Source organism: Pogona vitticeps, chromosome 3 (genome assembly GCF_051106095.1).
Source record: "Pogona vitticeps strain Pit_001003342236 chromosome 3, PviZW2.1, whole genome shotgun sequence".
Lineage (NCBI taxonomy): Eukaryota > Metazoa > Chordata > Lepidosauria > Squamata > Agamidae > Pogona > Pogona vitticeps.
Window position 1 is genome coordinate 218358578 of NC_135785.1, and position 22415 is coordinate 218380992.

Genomic DNA, 22415 nt, shown 5'->3' on the forward strand with positions numbered 1-22415 from the left:
CATCACAAGTTTTATTCAATTATTCATTGGCCAGACAAACCTCCAGTAGAAACTTCCTATTTCAAAAGTTGCCATAAAACAATTTCAGTTAAGTATTTTTAAAAATCTACTAAAATAAAAAAACCGAAAAGTGCTGTTATATGGCATCCTTATTTTCCATATCTTTCACTTAAAACTGCAATCATATGCCTACTTCCATGGGAGTAACCTCCACTGAATTCAATGGGAATAACAATTGATAAATATTCTTAGGAGTGTACAGTCAATTGTATAGTCTTCCCAGGTGACTGTACTACTTAGTTCAGTTTTCACAAGGGGAATCACTGGTGTGAAAGCATTCTTCTGTGAAAATTATATATTGCATCGAGGTCTCTGTTCATAGAGAGATGATTTTTGTGGCAATCCCTTCTTTATGAGATTTTTCAAGTACTGTGATTTTTCACATGGGAGCATTTTCAAAGAAAGCATCCACAGTGTGTGTTCAGTCCCAAGGGCAATTTAATTCAGGGCAGATAGCATGAAGACCCTTGTACCTACAGGATGCCCAGATGTCCTTAGGTACCAGAGCTCTAGTTCCTAGATATCGTGCTGCCCATATTCTCAGGTGTTTAAAAGTGATGAAACTTTTCTGAAGTTCTCTTTTATTTGTAACTTGCACACACAAAGTTTTATGGCAGCTTTCTTCCATAGCTGCCCAGGAATTTCTCTGGGTAGCAATATCTGTTCATGGGTTGCATTAAAATAATTCTCAGGCAAGTCATGCATTGTTCTCCGTTATCTGGGATGCTATATATTTTCGTACGTTTTGCATTATCATTTGTTAAATGTACTCCAACATGCCATTTATCTTAGTCAGCAGATTTAAGACCTTTGTGCCACCCAGCATGTCCAGAGATTTCAGAAATAAATCACTGTTCCCATGTTTGTTGCTAATGCAACAAATGATTTCTAGAGGGGAACCCAAGAGCAGTGATGGTCAATATAATGCCGGATATCGCTACAATGAAATATGTTTCACCTGTTCTCCTGGGTGTTAGGATAGGCCCAACTCCATTTAATTTTCCATTTGCTAGTTTTGCTATTTTTCATTTTTAATAGACACTGCTGTTTTATTGAATCTAGAGTCTGGGAGTTATATTAAATTTTGTTTCATATTATGTTGGAATACACTCCAAGAAAATGATGATGGTCCTGGGTGGCCTTTGTTTCATTCTTTTATTTCAGTTCAATTTTAGAAGGAAAAAAACAGGTAGGATAAAAACTACATCATTATCAACCAGGGAAAAATGTATTTGTATTAAGCCATAATTGGCCAGGCATCACACCCAGTGGTGTACCATATCATTCCTGTGTAGGATTCAGATAGTACACATTAACAAGTGGAGGGAGACGCAGGCAGAGTTTGAACAGTTCCTTAAAAAAAAAAAAACTGTGCCTACAGTGTAGTGAACACATTCTACCCCACCCCGAGTAGTCAGTCACCACTATAGTTATACTTTAAAAAAAAAATCAAAGAGGTTATCTATATTAGTCTATTGCAGCAAAAACAGCAGTTCGCAAACATTTAAGCCAAACAAAATATACCCATATTTAAAGTACTGCAACACTTCTTATAATTTTTGAAATGCAACTCTTCACTTAGTCATTTCCCAGGAGTAATTATTAATTGCTACTTACTTTTTTTAGGAGAAAAAGCTATCCAAATGCAGCAACATGAACCAACATTTGTTTGTGTTATATCCATTCCCCACTTAATGAGTTGTCCTTCCCATAATTATGAAAGTAACTAAAAAGTAAAAATTACATTGCAAAAGAAGTGATGTTATGGCTTGTTAAATCCAAGTGGAATATAACTCAAGTTACACAATTGTTATTGGGTAAACAAGCAAATTACAATTTACTTGGTAGTTGCAACCAGTGTATTTGTGCTCTAGAAATAGATTGGTTCTTTCTGCCATCCTTCAAAAAGGTCATCAGAAATTGTGTTGCAGTGCTTTCTCATCTCCCTTTCCCAATATATAGGCTGAAATCTTGTTGCTTAGCATAGTAATATAACTGGACCCACTGATTCAGTGGGCCTACTCTAGTTGTGATTTAGTATACTAAGTAATAGGATTTCAGTGATAAATTCTGAATGCATAGTCTGTACCTTCCATTTTTGCAAAGGTATAAAATTTACATACACATAATTTGAATCTGATAAAGGGCCTAGAGCCCAGTGAAGAGTTTTACGGGATTACTGTGAGCTGAGTTCCTGGTGCCCTCCATCTTGGATTGTTGCCTGTTGGTCTCTGTCTTGGATCCTTGCCTTTTTTGTCTTGATTTTTTTTTTTAAAAAATGGGGGATTTTACACACTTTTAAAGGTTATTCTTGCTGCTGCCGTGATATTATGCCTAATTTAGATTATCCTCCCCCTTTGGGGTTTGGGGGTATTTTTCCCCTGTGGGTTTTTGTTTTGTCTTGATTTTTTGGTCTTTTTCTTTCTTGTATTATTTCTGCTGGTGCCTGGCCTGCTGCTGGTCTGAAAGAAGAAAAGAAGAGAAGAAAAGCCATCAAGTTATAGAGGGGAGGAAATCCAATATTCTAGTACAGTAGTTCTGATTTGGTAGGGTTTGAATTATATTCTTAGCTTTATTTGCTTGCCTTTATTGGGGGAAGGAGCTATCTCTTCCTGTGTGATCGGTGGGGGTGATTGGTTCTCCTGTATGATTGTCTATTTATCCTGTCCAAAGTGTGGGACATTTTGTTTGCCTCTTCTTTTTTGAAGCAGTGTTTAAGGTTTCTTTAGGGCTTTTGGAGTGCCAGAAAACATGAATGAGGCTTTCTCTTTTGTGTAAAATGAAAGGACTAGTACAGTAAAAATACAAAAATAAAAGTGGCTCACTACACCGAAAGAACCTAAAATGAAAGAAATACAAGCTTTTTCACTCTGCACATCCCTATTTGCACAATTTCCATCTGATCAATAGGAAACTCATCAGTCATCGGGAGAAAACTGATAAAAGCACAGAAAAAGTAGAAAAGAGAATATGTCAACCACTAAAAGTTCAGTGGCCACAAGGTCTAGCTATCCATCTTCATAATTTTCCCATTTCCCTAATTTCATGTCAAACACATGTAGGAAAGAAATGAGTTTAAATGTGTGCTTAACTGAATCACCCCTGTTTATTGGTTTCATCAGAAAATGGCAGTCTTCGGGACTTTGTGGAAGGATTACTCATTCTTGTGTCACACAAATAGAAGCAAGTGCCCTTTGAAACAATGATGTGTTTGATTTGGAGGGCTGTAGCCAGTGTCAGGAGCGTGCTGTTAAGAAGAACTTTCTCCAGAAGCAATAAAGATAAATAGGATGAACAATATGGTTTACATTAGTCTCTGATTTTACCAGTTTTAATATCAAATTAGGCTGAAGAGGATTGCTTTTGATAGGGAAAAGGGAGAAGATTTGTCTATATGGTATTGTGAACACTTAAACATTTGCAGATAATTCACAAAACGATTGACTTAGTTGTTCAGCTGACAGTTCCCTTATTAAACTACTGATCTGGTATATATTTAGCAGAATCATCATTAGCAGCAGGGATCAGAAACACTCATTCGCTCACAGTGAGATGCATCTAACCCTTTTGTTAATTTGGAGGCAATTAACAGTGGAATGCAGAGGGATTGTAGCAACAGAGCGACTCATGTCATACTTACTAGGGAACAATGGGAGTGCTTTGATTTCTGAACCAAATCTAATTCTACAGATTACTTACTTTCAAATAAGTGCAAACTATAGAAGAATTGGAATAATCGGATTCTTGGGTTTTACTCTGTTACCTCAGCAATAGAAACTGAAATGGTATCAACTTGCTTTGTTATGATAAAATAAAATAAATCCAGTGTAAATTGTATTTGAGATTTGTATATGCTGATGTGATTTTGAAAATTCTTACATTGTATGTTTCCATTGTGGCTTTAGCATCTGGAATATAAGTATGTTTGGTCTAGAACAGCATCTACAGCTGGGCTCTGAAGAGCACGTCTGGCAAAAACTGCACATTCATTCATACATGTATGCACATGTTCATATACATACACACTTGGTACCCCTGACAGTGGAAACAAAGCAGTCTTGGGACTGCAGAGTCATGGCCCAATGATTCTGGAAGCCAAGGAACAATGCTTTTCTCTTTCACGTCAGCAGGTCAGCTGGGATGCAGAAGAACGTAGGTGGGGTCCCACTGTGTCTGGGAGCAGAAAGAGTGGCCAAAGATAACTGGTGGCACACCTTGCATCAAATCACTGATCACTCCAGTGATTCCTCTGCATCTTTTGCCTTTTGTCTTTCTAAAAAATATGCCCAGCTTTCTTAAGGTAAAGCCATGCCAATTTAAGGGACCTGAAACTGATACAACCATAATTGTTGAGATATATTTTTTACCTTCATTTCAAAGGAAGGTCCTCACAGTTTTTGCTTTCCTTATCCATTCATTCACTCTGTTTTTGCTCCTCCTATTCCTATATGCCCCCAAATATCAGGCAGCAGAAATCATCACTCATTCGTTCTCTCATTCATTCATTCCTTTCCCTCCACCTTCTCGACTTACAGACGGCTCCACTTACAGACTTTTCGAGTTACAGACTTCTCTGGCCGCAAAATTTAGGTTCGACTTGCAGCCGGAGAATCGACCTACAGACCGGAAAAAAAATGGAACAAAAACGGCCGGTTACGGATTAATCGGTTTTCAATGCATTGTAGGTCAATGGAGCCTCGACCTACAGACTTTTTGACCTGCAGCCACCGTTCCAATAAGGATTAATTCCGTAAGTCGAGGGTCAACTGTAGATAGAAAGAATTAGGAATGGAGAAACTTCCTCAGACAACTGGGTTACACAAAATACGGAGTTGTTTTACTGCAGCAGAAATGAAGTGGCTTCCACAGCCCGAAGTGAAAACTTAGATAGTTCAAACAGCACTGGAAAGCCAGCTGAAAATATTTGAACTAAAGCCCTGGGCTTGGTGCTGTAAAGGCGACCTCTACTCTTGTAGAGACCCTTAATCTTGAGTGGATCTCGTACACCAAGGGATCTCGTACACCAAGGGCACCCATAGATTCAACCAATGATACTGCAGGATATAGGCAGGTTTAAATTGATCTATCTACTTTGAAAAGAAATATATCCAAAATGCACAGTCTCAGTGTCTCCTTACCATATATCAATGGTTCTTAACCTTTGTTACTCAGATGCTTTTGAACTGCAACTCCCAGAAACCCCAGTCAGCACAGCAGATGGTGAAGGCTTCTGGGAGTTGCAGTCCAAAACTCCTGAGTAACCCAAGGTTAAGAACCAGTGCCGTATATGACAAGTTTCAGGATCCTAGGTTTCACAGTCTCAGAGCTATGGTGAAAAAAGACAAAAGAAGAGAATCACAGAGAAACAAACACATTTTAAAAATTATTATGTATTTGTTCTGAAATAGTCTCCCCTGCACTGTTTTCTAATTTATACCTGCCTTGACAGCTTCGTCACCACTGCTCCCAACTGAATATGTAATTTGCTTGCTCTGATGGATGACATATGGCTAAAGCTGAAACACATGCAACAGTCTAGATGGGTAGTTACAAAGGAAAGGTGATACTTTGAATCAGCATGTATGAATCAATATAACTGCATTAGACGCAAGAAAGATTTATGTCTTCTAAGTTGATTTCTAAGCCCCTCCTTCAAGGAAGGAGAGGAAACTTGAAGAAATTGTCTGCTTTTGCATTTACATTGAAGAATGTAAATCACAGTGGCCACTAACAAGACATTAATGTACATACATCAGATTTCCGGAACTGAAAAAGCAAAACATCAAAAGACATTTATTTGTCACAGACCATACCTAGAAAACTCAAATTGTACATAGAAGAGTTTCGTGTATATGTGAGAACGTATATCTTACTATAATAGATTTTTAAAAAAACAGGAAAAAAGGATAGAAATACCCCCCTCTCCAACAATACCTACTGAGAATAAAAAGCGTGTATTCTGGAGAAATGTTTAAGGAAAGAATTTCCAAAATCCCAAAAGTACCTTGATGTGGAAGAAAAGTGCTAGAAATTATAATAATTAAGAATAGTTAATAAAGTAGTATACCGTACATGAATAATGGATAAAAGCCAGAGTTCTTCAGAGAAATTGTAGTACGCAGCAGTTAATTTTTCAAAATAATAGTTAAGAGCAAGAAAATCTTTCCATTGTTCTTATGGTATTAAAATATAAAGATCAATAGAAGTTTACCACTGAGTGTTCAAAAATAGTCTCCAAGTATAAAAAGATACCTGAAAAGGTAAAAATATTTAGCAGGAGGGGAGTTAATGCCTCTTTCTTTCTTCTTTTTCCTCCTCCTTTTTTCCACTATTTAAATGAAAACTTCTGGAGAGCTGCAGTTTTTCTTATTCATGTCTGGCATGAGCTCTGTCAATAACAGCTAGCGAATCACTGCTCACATTTGTATTATCAGCCAAGGGAGATGCGAATAGAAAGCAGCATTGCTCATGCAGGGCATCACCCTGTGAAGTGATGAGTACTTCCTGGAAGTGGCTAAGGGCTACCAACTTCACTGGAGTCAATAAAAAGGTGGGAATGGAACAGCATGACACCACCAAGGCTCAAGCAGTGCATTTTCTACCTACAACAAGGTGTTGATAAAGGAAAGCATTGAGGAATTCTGTTTTTACATATTAGTAGATGAGAATCTATTGAAGCGAACCAAAAATCTCGATTGAGATTTTAGTTCTGCACTGGAACCATCTAAGTACTGATTAATGTGAGAACATTAAACTCCAATCTTGTTAGGGACTATTTAGATACTGGGACAGCCTTCAGAATACATACTTGTAGCTGCTTGGGAATTGTGCATGCATGTAGAAAGAACAAATTTTATCCTCATAACCAATTCGACAGCCAGAGCTGTACATATAAAAGCTTTTAGCACATTGGAATTCTCATTTCTGGAGTGAAAACTGGGAGGAGGAGTGTGATTCAGTCGACTCCCCCTACTCCCTTTCACACAAAACGTCTCACTTGCCAGGATGCTAAGCTTTCTTCCCTAAAAGGCTATATGTGCACATACCTGTAGCTGGGATACAAGAGTCCAAGTGTGTTGTAGGAGGAGAGGATGCCAACTGTCATGAAGAGAGTTAAGAGAACATTATGGTTCTCAAAGAAGCACCCATTTCATGCCTTGGTTGCATCTAGTTAAGGATGAAAATACACACATTTCAGTTTCACACATACAGATGTAGACCCACAAATTATTCTTCCTGTCTTCCCCAAACCCCCAATGTATTTCAGGGTATTTTTAACAAGAGGACAAAAAGAATTATTGTTTTTGGCAAATTACCTTGTTTCCCCCAAAATAAGACAGGGTCTTATATTAATTTTTGCTCCAAAAATGCATTAGGGCTTATTTTCAGGGGATGTTTTATTATTTTTGTGTGTACAACAATCTACATTTATTCAAATACAGTCATGTCATCTTCTGGTTGCTGCACAATGGTGGGGTGGGGTTTCACTTAACCGAGGCTTATTTTGGCGGTAGGGCTTGTTTTCGGGGGGAAAGGGTAGTTATTTATTTATTTATTAAATTTATACCCCGCCCATCTAGACTGAAGTCTACTCTGGGTGGCTAACAATAATAGATAGAATTAAAACAATATAATAAAATTAAAAACAACAGTAGTAATATAGTTCAGGATTTGAAAAAGTTTATTAGTAATATAGTAGTAATATAATTCAAGATAGTAGTAATATAGTTCAAGATGGGGTAGATAAAACTGCAAATATTGCTTTAACATAAATTGTGTGTACTGTGCTAAATGAGGAGGGCTGCTGCTTTGTTGCATGGACTTTTAAGGATTAATGTCAAGCCTGTGCCACTCCTTTTCCAAGAAGCAACTCATGTTGCACAGAAGGAAGGAAGTACAATCTCCTGAGAGCTATGGAATGCTGTGTTAGATTTAGGAAAGAAGGAAGGGTCCTTGTCTCTCTTTTGCCTTGAAAACTGCAAAAGCTTGAAAAACCCTTGTTGAGGTATCTCATAGGCATCCTTCAGTCTCGAGAGGCTATGGTAACGTGCTCTGTATGGAGGACTTGGAACAGCGTCTAGTGTTTTGACGCTGTACAAGAAGCTGGAGTGTCCTCTCCAGGGCACGAAGCCTGGGTAAAATAATATGGAGGATAGGCTGTTACCCAACCAGCAAATCCCCCCTCTCTGTGTCACTGAAATAGTCCAATGGAAAGGCAATACAATTGGTTTCAGCGACGTCGCAGGGGTTGACAGAATGACACGAACTGCCTCTGGGACTCTGGCTCCGGATTTTGCTTCGAGGTTAACTCCCGAAGCCTTTTCCATCAGTGGATATAGCCAAAAGGCAGTGGAGGTTTGAAGTCTGAGTTTTCCTTCTCCTAGATGGGCTGCCTTCCAGGGCTGACGAGTCCCATCTACCCAGCCTGTTCCCTCATGGCATGGACGGCGGTGGCAGCACCTCAGTGGGGGTTTGAAATCGGAGTTTTCCTTCTCCTAGATGGGCTGCCTTCCAGGGCTGAACGAGTCCCACCTACCCGTATCTCACCTCAACAAGACAGCCTAAAATAACTAAAGATGAGAGTTTAGTACATATTTTAACAGCACAAAACTACCAAAATTTACATCCTTATGTCCTGTTCTCATAGTAATCAGTCTCTGCATATGAAATAAAATTGAGAAAATATTCTGCAATATTGAATGATGTATTTCTTTTTCACAAAATCAGAGAGTAGTGCAGATATCATGCTACTTTGCACTCTGAATGCCGTAAATGATTAAATACATAAAGGTTTCCTATGTTTATGTGCTGTAAAACTGTGAAAAAAGTAAGAAATATATATTGTCTATGCTGCAAAAAAAAAAAAAAAACAGAAATGAATGGCATTTCAGACATTGGAATTTATATTTTGTCATTTGAAAAAAAGTGAGTTTAAGTCTTTTATCAAATATTCATTAAAAATAATTAAAGCTTAATACCCAGAAATAGTTTAGAATGTTCATCCTTGAAGTTTTGACCCATTGAACTAAATATACCAAGCCATTAATCTAGAAATTCACAATACATACTTATAAAGATTTCAGCATTACCTGTGTGAGGAATGGGATAGAACAAAAGAGTTACTAAATGGGACTTGCCATTTTTATTGAAATATGCATTGAAGATGCTGGGATTCAGTACTGAATTTATTGCTGTGGAAACAATGGCACTGACCTCCATGATTATCTGCCTGTTTAGTCATGCATTAGAAACAGATGCTAAACATGTAATTTGGTCCTTGGAACCATAATTCTAAAGTATAGGTCCTTTGGGGCAAAGCTTCCTGTAGATCAACTGGGTGCTCAAATATGTTATGGCACTGTAAATGAGTGCCTGTTGAGAATTTTAAAAATTATGGCTGGGTGTAAGACAAAATGTTTCTTGGTGAAAGCAACCATTAAGGTTTTTATGCAGCAAGTAGAGGCATTAACAATACATACTGCTGTTAAGTGATGACTTAAAGAGGATCATATATTTATATGGAAGCTTGTGAAAATAACAATTTGTACCAGTTTTGGATGAAATTGCATATTTGGGTATAGAACTCAAACTGTAAGAGCAGAGACCTGTATCACAAGATTATTTCAACTATGATGCATTTTATACACAATGTTACTTGTGCCATATGGCTGTAATGGCCTTGTTGCAAATCAAACTAGACTAGATGTATTTAATCAATGAGATTTATATAAGCCTGGACCAACTACTCAACAACTGATACACTGGGTTTACTTTAGATGGGACCGGGAATTGGATTTAGCTTAGTGTCATCTAAATTGAAGGCAAAGTTATTAATTTTATGTTTGTATGCCTATTCAGGTATTCAGCCTTAAAGTAGGGCTCAGAAGGTCAAGTGGACCTCCATGATCTACCCAGAAGTCCTACAGAACTGCACAAGTTCAATGTGAAGTTCTGCAGGACTTCTGGATATGTGCAGGGCCTGGGGAGCAGGGCTAATTGCTAGTTTTCATCACTGCCATCCATTGGGCCCTATACACTTTTAGGCTGAACTCCAAAGGGGGTGGGAAGAACCTGATACACACATATGAGGCCCTTTCATATCTTGTTCTCCATATATTTGCTGTGTACCTACAGGAGTGGGATAGCATGACTGGGTGTTATCACTGGCCATACTATGACCTTTGTGCACAGAGCAGAACAGCAACTACATGCACAGAGAAGACTTTTTTTCAGAGCTCATGAAGTGAAACTGATCAGGACGTGTTTCTCACACAAGTCATACTGGATGTGCAGAATTCATTAATATGCAATGTGTTCATCTGTCTAGCACACGTAACAATTTAAAGTTCTATGAGTCTGCTTGTTTACTTTACTATCTATTGATGAACTTTGCAGGCACAGTTTCACAAATAAGTCTCTTCCTATTTACAGTTACATAGCAACACAAGCAATTATAACAACAAAATGCTACAATTTGTGCACCTAGGACCTTGGCAACAGCACCAATACAGAAGTCACTTGTGGAACTACAAAGATCATTTGTCCATTTGATTTAAATTCAGACAAAAGTTCAAGATATCTTCCTCTAAGAATCTTCAAACCCCACCACACCCCACAACACAAACATACCTAGTCCATGTTGGCCAACTGCTGTTGTCACTTAGCAGTCTAAGTGGCAACAGCAGTTCATGTCTCTTCAGGTCTCCCACTCTTTTTTGATTGAAACCTCACTCACAGCCCTGCTCTTTCTTACTCCCATCCCTCTGAGCTTAACCAATATTTCATAGGAGTTACAGACACAAAGCATAACATTCCACAATCCTAATCCAGAGGATTTTTAAGAACTGAATTCCTAGGGTTTTTTTTTAAAGAATGGGAGTTCAAATTAGCATACACTATGCACAAATTCTAACAGAAACTGTCCTAAGCCCCCTTAAAATATGATGCTGATGTGGGCAGGAATTCTACTGCAGACACATCACAGGTGGAACTCCCATCCTGGAAGGAAAACATAAATTCTGGATTTTGCAGTTGGCACTCAGTGACTTTAAGATTGCTATTTATTCTAATACCTTTTAAAAAACCTTAGTCACATTCAGCTGTGTAAGACTGGTACTGAAATACAAAAATGAGATACAGGTCACTAGTTTACAAAACTAAGGGACTGATTGTGTGTTCTCTGATAGGATTAATGATGGATAAAAGTGAAGGCATTTTTGCATGGCCATATTTCAAAGGATAAAACTACATATATAAATACATACTTTATTAGATATTTGCCTTAAAATATTGGGGGAATAATTTGTTCAGACACTGTTTCATATTTGAAACTATATTGTTGTTTCTTGTGTTAAAGGAATCACACCAATATTAATTTCCTGGAGAAACATTTTGCATGATTTTTTAAAAACTCTCTACATCATAAATTACAGTTCTCTGTTTGTATTTGGGGGCGTCAGTCTACTGGAAAAGTATTATATTTCGCAGCAGCAATGCATTATCCAAGTGTGTGGATTATGATAGTAATTTCTTGCACATATGTTAAACTGTGGCTAAGTAAGCTTTTAGAATCTCTATAAAATTAATGTGCAGTGCCACTCTGCATGCAATCATTGTCTGCCAAAACAACACACAGCCTGCAATTCCATGCTGTGTAGCTCTAGAAAATAACACCAACTGCTTTGGAAAAAAGTATTCTGAGTCAACAACAACAGCCCATGTAAAGTGGCTAACAGCCTGTTCAAGACTAGAATAGCCAGAATGTTGCTATAATACAAAATCTCATGATATGACTATTTTGTGTTGTGTATTATGGCTTCCTAGAAGGTCAATGTTACTGAGAAATGCTCCCCTCCTGCAATAGAAATCAGGGCTCAAGCCAGGCATTGCTTATCAGAGCCAGGAAGCAACCTCTTTGTATTAGGCTGATTATCCTGTAAGTCCTAATATACACAGTGAAAGAACAGATGATAATCCTCCTCTCCCAATATACACAGTGAAAGAACAGATGATAATCCTCCTCAGAAGGTTCAGCCTACATTTCTCTTAAAAGTGATTAACGCAATGTGATTTGAGCTCCCTACTCAGTGGCTTGCATTTGACTGACTACAGGCAAGAGAAACTGGGGACCCAGTCAGAAGGAGGGACTCAGTTTCTGGATGTTGAAAATGGTTTGTATTCACTTTTTTGGGGGAGGGGAAACACAACACCCAGTTCATTATGGTCAATTTATTCTGTGGTCTTCCTCTAGGCAGTAATTTGATAGTGTGTGTGAAGATTTCTTACTGTTGCCAAATTTCACTGAGACCCTCCTGAGGATGACTTCATTGGTGGAGATTATAGATTTGGTTGGCTATGATTTAAACTGGGCTATTTCACATTGAAAATGTGGAAACGTTTAGCTTATTTCAGAACCATTGTTTTCTGAGACCCTACTCCCCTTTCCTTATTGGTTCCCAGACCATTTCCCTTTCCTCTAATTCTCATACACACCTCATACAGAGATTGTCTGAATCTTCTCTCATTTGATGTACCTGGTCACTACTGGCATTCCAGCAATGGAGAGAAGGAAAATGAGGTCTTCAGTCTTCCTTTGATGGAGGCTCAGATGGCCCTGATTACTGGAGTGCTTTTTATAATCTTCATTGGGACGTGGTGACGCTGCGGGCTAAACCGCAGAAGCCTGTGCTGCAGGGTCAGAAGACCAAGCAGTCGTAAGATCGAATCCACGCAACGGAGTGAGCTCCCGTCGCTTGTCCCAGCTCCCGCCAACCTAGCGGTTCGAAAGCATGCAAATGCAAGTAGCTCAATAGGGACCACCTCAGTGGGAAGGTAACAGCGTTCCGTGTCTAAGTCGCACTGGCCATGTGATCACGGAAAGATTGTCTTCGGACAAACGATGGCTCTATGACTTGGAAATGGGGATGAGCACCACCCCCTAGAGTCGAACACGACTGGACAAAAATTGTCAAGGGGAACCTTTACCTTTACCTTTTTTATAATCTTCAGTGGATTAGCCAGCTTCATCCCTCTCTGAAGAAAGTGGACCTTGACTAGTTGCACCCAAATTAAAGTACAGTAATGTAATACAGTCTGTGTGGAGCTACTTTTGAGAATGGTTCAGATACTTAAGCTGATACAAAATACAGCTACATGTGGAGGGTAAAGCATGCTATGGACAAGGTTACATGGACTGCTATCACCCATATGAATGAGGCCAGGCCCTATGAAGAGCTGCAGAAGCCCTTCTCATAGGTGTACCATCAAGGTCAGTTAGACTGGTGGAAGAGCTGGCCTAATACATTTTGCTACCTGAGGCAGAGCAGGAAATTGAATCACCTGATTACCCAGATCAAAGAGGGCAGTACAAAAAACATGAGCATTAATTTGGCACATGTGACAGAAAATTCCACAGGCATCTCTTCCCATTACAACAACAAGTAATCAAATAACTAATAATTTCCTGTTTTTGTAACCACAATCTGCTACCTGAAGGGGCTCCATCACTAAGCCTTATGGTAAGGCTGATCCTCACTGGTGGACATAGGAGTGGCTTTAAGGTGGTGGTCAGTATTTGTGGATCTCCCTTGCACAGCGTGTGTGTTCAGCTTCCTTTCTATTTTAAATGCTCTTTAAAGATCTTGTTTGTTTTCATTCACTTTTAAATTGAAATTGTTTTCCCCTCTGTGTTTATCCGTCTTGCCATGGATCAGGATGCTTTACTTCAGCTTCCTATCTTTACTCGCATTTTATGTTTTAATTTAATTTGATGATTGTTTGTTTTGTTTTAACATATCTTTGTATTAGGCTGGTTATTGTGTAAGTCACTTTATGGAGGTCATTTGCCTTACATTGTGGGATATGAACCCTTATGTACATACATACACTCCCACAGAAAGATGGGCACTGGCAAGACAATGTTCAGAAAGCTGGGAGAGGATCCAATTGCAGAATTTTTTTTAAAGAGTCATAATGCGTCTCTTGCTTAAAAGCAAGCATTGTGTTTCCCCCCACGACCAAGAAATAAAAGTCTCAGTGACAGCATTGCTGTTATTATGAGCCATCAAGTTGGAACTGACTTATAGTGACCCTAATAGGGCTTTCAAGGTAAGCAATGACATTTGTAGAAAAAGACCCTTTCCCCGCCTGTTACCAGCAGTCTTAAAAAGAGACCCTTGAAGAGAAAGTTGTGCAATTCTGATGCTGACGCTAAGTGAATACTAAAGAAAGAACAGAAAAACCTTGTGTTTTATGGAGGCAAGAGTACAACCGCAACCCAACTGGGTCCCAATTATATGTTCACTTTAATATGAGGGCAGAGGTTAAAGTAATGGACTAGAAACAGCAATTCCCTTCTTGTTCATGGAACTGCCAGTCGATCAGTTGCTACCTTTGAGCCTAACCAATTTTAAAGTTTCTTTTTAAAATTTATTTTATGAATTTAATTTAATTAAAATAAAAAACATCAAAAAAGAAACATGACTAAAAAACGTTAATCATACAAAAGTATATAAATGCTACAATAACACATAAAATGCTTACAAGTTTCTTATGAGATGCATTTCTCTCTCTCTCTCTCTCTCTCTCTCTCTCTGTGTGTGTGTGTGTGTGTGTGTGTGTGTGTTAGTATGTATGTTGGTGTGTCTGTAGTGATAGGGATGGGGGAAAGAACAACACTATGTATCAATGTTTTCATTTAAACTTTTTAAACTTCTAGAGCTTTAAATGACTTTTGACTGGCTAAGAGGATACTTATAATGTTATTCAATTCTTCAAAAAGCTCTCTGTTATATAATGTGTGGGATACTGTACTTCTGTACCCATAATTAAAAAATCCAGGGAATGGCTCAATATTGCTGCACAATATCATGCCCGCATAGCCAGGGGCAGCCTGAATGTTGGCAAAAACCAATGACAGCAGTCAAGAAGGTCAACCGGATACCCCCTTCTGTTCACTACCATTCACAAAGTGACACCATGCAAGGGGAAATCACAGAAGTTGACTCCTTTTTTATCAGTTAACCACTTTTCATCCAAATGCAAATGAATGTTAGTGAGCAGGAGAGGGTATCTTGTAGACCATTTTGAACGTTACTTTTTAGAGGAAAGGTACTGATTTAAAAAACAAATGAATGAAATAAATGCTCAGAAACACACACCGCATTTAGATTTCCAGATTATATTGCACTGTTTCTAGAAACAATTATTCCCTAGCATCAATTGCCTACATATTTAGCACCTATTCACTTCTTTGCTAATATCTCATGAGGAGTTCAAACTCATACAAACATCAATTTACTGGCACAGGGCTCTTGAAAAGAACAGAAACCTTGTGACAACATCCTCAAAAAGGAAAATGCTCTGAAATTCTAGAAACATGGAACAAGGGAATTGAGGTCACATTGTCTCAAACCTTTCCTTAAGAACCTAGCCAAAGAAACACACTAGAAAACATTTCTTTAACATCTTGTATGAAATGTCTTTTGAAATTCTTACAACCATTTAATCCAATAATTTGTATTGTAGACTGAAAGGATACAGTATCTGTCAATTCTCTGCTAACCATACATTGTTTTCAATAATAGAACATTAAATTGAGAAAAGCATTTTTATTTAGCACAATGGCAAATGTATATTTCGAAGACATAAAAAAATAGTTCCGGCAAAAAGTAATTCCCTAGCAAGCAAGATACTGTGTTAATGGCTAGCATGGCAATTTTCTACAAGTAGATCTGTATAAGCATTATTTGTTTGGGCTGTACTTGTAACGATTTGTACTGTGAGACAACCAACCTAATAAACAGAAGGAATAATAATCCTGGTCTTCTAATGTAGTTTTGTCCTATTGCATGGCTTGTTACCTATCCAATGTGATCTCCTCCCCCGCCCCCCGAGGTTTAATTTTAAAAGCTGAGATTCAGGGTAAACTTCCTGCTCTAATTTTGCACCAGAGAAGTTACACTAGTCCATAGTTAGAGCCTCTTCTCATGACTGGTGCCGTATATAGCAGCTAAGGGAAAATGCAAGCTTCTTCCAAATGTTCAACTGACATGTACAGAATCTGCTCCATGCAGATTTTAGACAATGAATTACAAATCTAGGTTTACAGACGCAAACATAAAACATGCCAAAAGTCAATCCTGCATGAAATCATGGTTTGTGGACTGAGCAACTCAATATGTTACAAGGCAATTCTAAAAATAGGGGAAACCCAAACAAAAAAAATATAACTTTGAAACTGGACTTCGGATCAGTACCAAATTTGGCACAGATGTAGCAGAGTGTCTGTTCTTGCTCTGTGCCAAAACTAGGAGGGAAGGAAGGCAGGAAGGCCCTTCACCCCATTAATCCAGTGCATTATTCTGGACTGTGTACAGAAAAATAAAATATAAACCAGCAACAATATGGTTATAAGTAAAACAAAGAGACTATAAAACATAATAAAAGAAGCTTAATATCAGTTATCATGTAAGGTGGAATACAAGGCATAAAATCAGATACAAAAGCAGGCAGGGTCGTCATAGAAGACTTCTCTAAACAACAATATTTTTAGAAATGATGGCGGGGAGGGGGCCAGGTGCAGCTCCATCAGGAGCTGGTTCCAGAGTACTGATGACACTGTGAAGCAGACCCTGCTTCTCATAGAAGATTTATTGGTCTCTCTTAGAGTGGCCACTGGGAGGAACATTGCCTGAGATGGTCTGATGGAGTGGGTAGATGACCTTGGGCAAAGTCACTCTGACAGGTTGCATGGTCCCAAACCCTAGAGGGCTTTATAGGTAAGCATCAAGACCTCAAAATTGACTCAGGACATAACAGGCAACCAGTGCAGGTGGGCCAGGACTGGGGATATGTGCTTATACCAGCCACCAGTTTAGCCATCACATTCTGGACCCATTGAAGTCTATGGGTAAGCCTTAAGGGAAGCCCCACATAGACAGCATTGCAGTAGTCAATCTGGGAGATGGCTATTGCCTGCACAAATATCCTAAGAGCTCCCTTGTCCAGGTAGGAGCAGAGCTTCAGCAATTAAAGACAGATCTAGACATAGCTGCAATCTGAGAATCCCAAGACAATGCTGAGTCCAGAAGAGCGGTTTGGGCAATGGTTTTTGAGTTATGATTTTTCTGAAAGTAAAACAGTGTCTCCCATGTAGAAACAAGCAACCTTAAATGTCCCCAAAATTATATGGCTGATCGGGGCCTGGGGACCTTGCTGCCTGGATTTCCAGTAGAGCTTGGGATTTTCATTGATGCATGAGCTGTCAATCTCTATTTACTTTGGACTTCCTAATTCTGTAAAGAGATTTGCTGGAGCCAAAATGACCCTCCCCCCATTTTTTTTTACATCCAAAACTACAAAGCAATATTCAGCACTTCAGAGAATCTCAAATTGATTTGGGCTCCACTTCAAGCTTCTTTTGTTTCACTCCAAATTGTTCTGGAAATTAACATATGCCCCTGGTTCACTTCAGATTACAAATAATTACCGAAGCACATCCCTAATAAGAATACACTTTGTGGATTTCCCCGGATGCCATTAGCTGTAAGTATAAATACTTTGTCGATCCATGTCAGGTTGAAGGCCTTTGCTCCTTTGAGGAAAAACCAAAATCAACACACAAATTCATATTTTAGTCTTGACAGTGGAAGCAAAAGAGGGGTATAGTCATGCAAGTTTCACCACATCCATGCCTGTAGAGTCATGCGTTCCTTCTGTTGATTCGTAGTACAATATTTTTCCTCCTTATTGCTGGCATCGTCCCCTGAGTTTTCATGGCTTTTTTTGGGTTGTTTTTTAATTGGGTTTCTGATTATCTTGTTTTTTTCCCCTGCCCACAATAGATTCTATTTGGTCCTGAAGTTGAGGACTATTCGGCAATTAGTTTTACTTTGCTAGGTTTTTGTTGCTAGGGCAACCCTGCTTCTGTCTTTCCCCCCTCTCCCCACTCACCAGGTGTCAGCACTCTGAGGTTGTTTGGAAAATTTTCCCTGTCACAGACCTGTGACACTGAACAAGTTCTGGAAAGTCGGTGCCAAAAATGGCAACTTAAAAGTTTGCAAAGAAAAGGGGGCATCATTATAGAGCAAATTAGTAACTTTCCACTGCAGGCCTTCATTATTTGTGTAATGGAACACAGCCAAGACAGTATATATTGAACAGCCCAATCTCCCTTGAACCGTACAAATTCTGGAAGCCTCAAAAAGCTGTTAATTTAACATTTTTGGTACATTTGCAGTTGTAACCTTCCTGATTGGCATCAGCAAGAGCATCAAGGGACTGATTTAACAGGGGATCCTCTTTCTCTGTGTAATAAACATAATTTGGCTGGGCTTCAGTCTTCTCTAATGCTGGAAAGGAAAAAGAAATAGGAATTTTGGGCAGTATGTTAATTCTCAGTGCCATGCCAAAGTTTTAGAAGAATTCTCTCTACTTCCAGGGCTCAGGTGTGCATTCAATTGCTTAAGGAACCAGAACGACAATGGTGGCTTTGTGGGCACACACAGCATTGCCCGAGGGGAGCTTCTTTGCCTCCTTCCCCCCAGGATGGTGAAACAGGAATCTTACCTTGTGTCATCCAAGGGGTGGGGTTTGGGAGAGTGCAGAATATAGCTGCCCTCCCCCTCCTTCTCAGTCTCTTTTGACTGGTGAGTCCCCAAGGAGTACAAGGGAAGTGATAGCCCATCTGACCTCACAGCACTGCAGGATCGTGAGGTTACAGTGCCGAGGGAGGATGTGCTGGGGCCCTCCCTGGGCCAAGGGTCACCAATGAGAGGGTGCTTATAGGCCTGTTTTTTTTTTTCACATCAGGCACCAGCCAGAGTTGCACTGTCCAAGGGACCACGTAACAAAGGGGCATGGGACTCACCCGAATGTGGTTGGAGAGGGGGTCGGGTCCTGTGAGACCTTTGGCTTCAAACCCAATCCCGCACTACCTCAGATCCCCCTCCCCACTTGGGAACAGCAGGAGTTAATGTTATGAAGCCAAGTGTTGTACCGCTGAGGTGTAGCTCTTCCTCGGTGGAGAAGAAGTCTAATTCCAGCTTAGTTGGACTTTGTTAAATTTTCAGAATTCATCCATCCTAAAGGCAACAGCTGAAGCTTCTAAATGGGTGAAGGGATGCTCTCACGTCAACTTTATTAGCAAGATTTACCATTAAGCTGTACAGCTTTCCTACCCTGGGCTTTTTATTCAGGTGTGCTTTTGTATTCATCTCATCAACAGAGATAGAAACCTATTTTTCCTTACCTAATTTATATGGTTGTACTGGGACTGCATTGTGTCGCTGTAATCCAAATGCTTCTACATGGGCCTGCACATACATTTCCATTTCTCTTCTATGAGCAGAAAACAAAAGGAGGAAGATAAGGTAGTATTCTCACAAGGATGGAGCATTTTATGTCACAGGAAAGAAGGTAATGCCCCCGTAATTTGAAGCTTTTGTTTTATTTAAACTAATACAGTAATTACAAAACATAGTCCACAAATGATAAACACTACTTTTTTTGCAGTGCCCACTGTGACTGCAGCATTCTCAGAGCTGTTGTCACAAATGTAACTTTTTCCATGTTTGGCCTATGTAGATAAGGATTGTATAGTTTGATTTTAAATAATTATGACTGCAATCATCTGCACATGCACACACACTAATACAGAGTAGGGAAATATTAGACTGGATTTGTTCCCACATTCAATATGCTAATTTCTAATTTAACACAGCAGCCTTCCATTCTCTACAACAAGCTGTTTCAGAAGGGCTGTTAACCTTCTAGAGAGGTGGTTCCCAACCTTGCATCCCTAGATGTTTTTGGACTAAAACTCCCAGAAGCCTTCACCTCTAGCTGTGCTAGCCAGAATTTCTGGGTGTTGTAGTCCAAGAACAGGTTGTGGGTAGGAATATCAGTGGCACTTTTTTTCCATGTGCCAGCAGAGGTGACCTCTATTTGCACATGCAGCTGTTCAAATTAGACACTTCCAAAGCACCAAAAATGGAAATGTGATCCACTCATTGAAACTCAATTGGAGGTTGGGCAATACCTTTATTAGATCATTAGAAAGTTACAGATAATATGAGTTTTCAAGTTGTCCAGGACTCTACATTAGATAAAGATGAAATAAAACTTGGGATGAAGGTAAATACGTGAAAATTTGGGGTAGGTATTCTGCCATGATTCATGAAGTCATGACATTTCTGCCAACAAGGCAAGGCAAAATGAAGTTTAGATTCCACATGAAGCAGAGGTAACAAAGGCATTAATTTAGCATTCTCCCTGCCTCTACAAGGTAAAACCTGGCTTGGCTTGCAGATCTGCTGACAGCCTTTGGTCAAGTCAAGAACCCTTTGTGGGTTTCCAGAAACAAAGTTTCAGTCACATCAACAAAATAAGAGATTAAACTTGACTATTCCATTAAGTCAGTGTTGTGTAGGGTGTAGAGTGACAGAATAAGACTCTGGAAACCTGCATTCAGATCCCTGCTTGGCCATGGAAACTCGAGGGGGGATGAGTGGCCCTGATAAAACCATTCCTCATATGTCGTATACCTTTAACTCTCTATTATTGCTTGTCGTAAGTTGAATGCAACTTGATGACACATAACAACAAGAAACGGCATTAATTACAGCTAATCTAGTAGCTAATCCATAGGCTGAAGGAGATGGAAGCCTCACAGGGGTTCGGTCTCATGGTGATACATCTACCTCATGTAGGATCTAAAAACTTTTCCTGCTATATGATATCACCAGTCATGGGCAGAAAGACTGTATTTCTGAATTTCTGGCTCTTACACCAAATTTATTCCATCTTTATCTAATGAAGAATTCTGGAGAACTTGAAAGCTCATTTTACTGTAACTTCTTAGTGATCCTATAAAAGCAACCTTTGAACAATGTTTAATTAGATACATGCCACCAAACACAATAGAAACTCTAAAAGGCTCATGCTAATAAGAAAAAGCCACCAACACATGTGACCTATTGAACATGCACTGTGAACTCAGGATGTGAAAGCTATTTTAAGTGCCCACTTAAGGACATACAGGACTGTAACTATGCTTCACACCTGATAGTTCAGCACCACTCTGTGCACTTCTACTGTGAACTACTGCTGCTGACAAAATATATAAAGTGCAGCTGCTGGAAAGGATTTAGTATTTTGAAAAGAAAAACGATGACTGCAGAAAGGCAAATAATTGCTTCCAGCTTTTGTATGGAGGTGTGCTGAATCTCTACATGCAACACAGTGCCCTTCATTAACTGTTTGCCTTTCCACCTGTAGTGCTCTGAACTACAAATTATTTGGAAAGCCAGAATCTGTGTAGGCTTTGGCTCTCATCCAGCTCTACAGCTGCATATTCCTTTATATTGTTCCACAGATACCACATGTAGTACCTCTTCTCCAATGCATCCAACCAGCAATAAATGGGATTTGACATTATGAGGTCAGCTCTGATTTGCCTCACACATGACTGACAAATTTACAGAGACACAAGTTCACTGTTCCCACGTACATCATTGCTCGGCAAACTAGTACCTTTTGATTTGCATTTATATTTTTGCCACTAAATGGAAGAGAACATATGAAATGACACACACTTCTCGTTGTCCCAGATCTTCAAGCTACGTTCAAACATTATTTCAAAATATTATCAAACTTTTCTCTTTTTTTAACCTCAAATCAACCTAACCATTTAAAGAATGCTGTATCTAGCAATCTCATTTCACTAATGTGCTTGTGAAAACCTAGCTGTCCTGGACTTTATGTAAGAGGAAAATCCGACACAGTTTCCAATTGTGCAATCTGTAACGTATCTGGCAACCAGAAGAACAAATGAACAAATGCAGCTATGCTAGTGCATATCCTTTCTCAGCTAATGTTACATTGTATTGAGGCTTGCTGAGCCCATTAGAAAAACGTAATAGCTAAATGGAACATTCCGATTCATTCAACACCTAATTATGTTTTTCTTGGAGAAATATTGCAGTGTCTGCCCTAAATCAGAGGCAGACACTTCAGGGTGTGCACATTGAATGACAGCTCCAAAACAAACAAACAAACAAACAAACAAACAAACAAACAAAAAACACCCAAACTCCATGGCTAGGAAGGTTCATGGATTGGTTCTCCTTCATTTAGCTAAGTTCAATAGGCTAATAGGTGGTATTCACAGCCATGGGTAATTACTTTTTTTTAATGTTGTTATGGCATTAGATTAGTGTATTTCTTTGATTTCACAAGGGAAAAGAATTCAAATGTGAAGAGGGGTCTGACAAATGCTTACCATCATAGCACAGCCTAACAGGAAAGGAAGAAGACCAAACCAAAACCATCTGTCCCCTGCTTGCCCTTCATCAGCA

At 39.2% G+C, this 22415-nt stretch overlaps 1 long non-coding RNA gene across 1 annotated transcript; it reads right to left on the minus strand.

Annotated features, from left to right (window-relative positions):
- Positions 1-1081: 1081 nt before the first annotated feature.
- LOC140705405 (uncharacterized) lies at positions 1082-19398 on the minus strand. The gene is made up of 4 exons (XR_012084788.2): positions 19310-19398; positions 7107-7227; positions 4610-4676; positions 1082-2522 (listed from the first exon to the last, which is right to left on the minus strand). It is a non-coding gene; the product is annotated as an uncharacterized LOC140705405 (long non-coding RNA).
- Positions 19399-22415: the final 3017 nt, after the last annotated feature.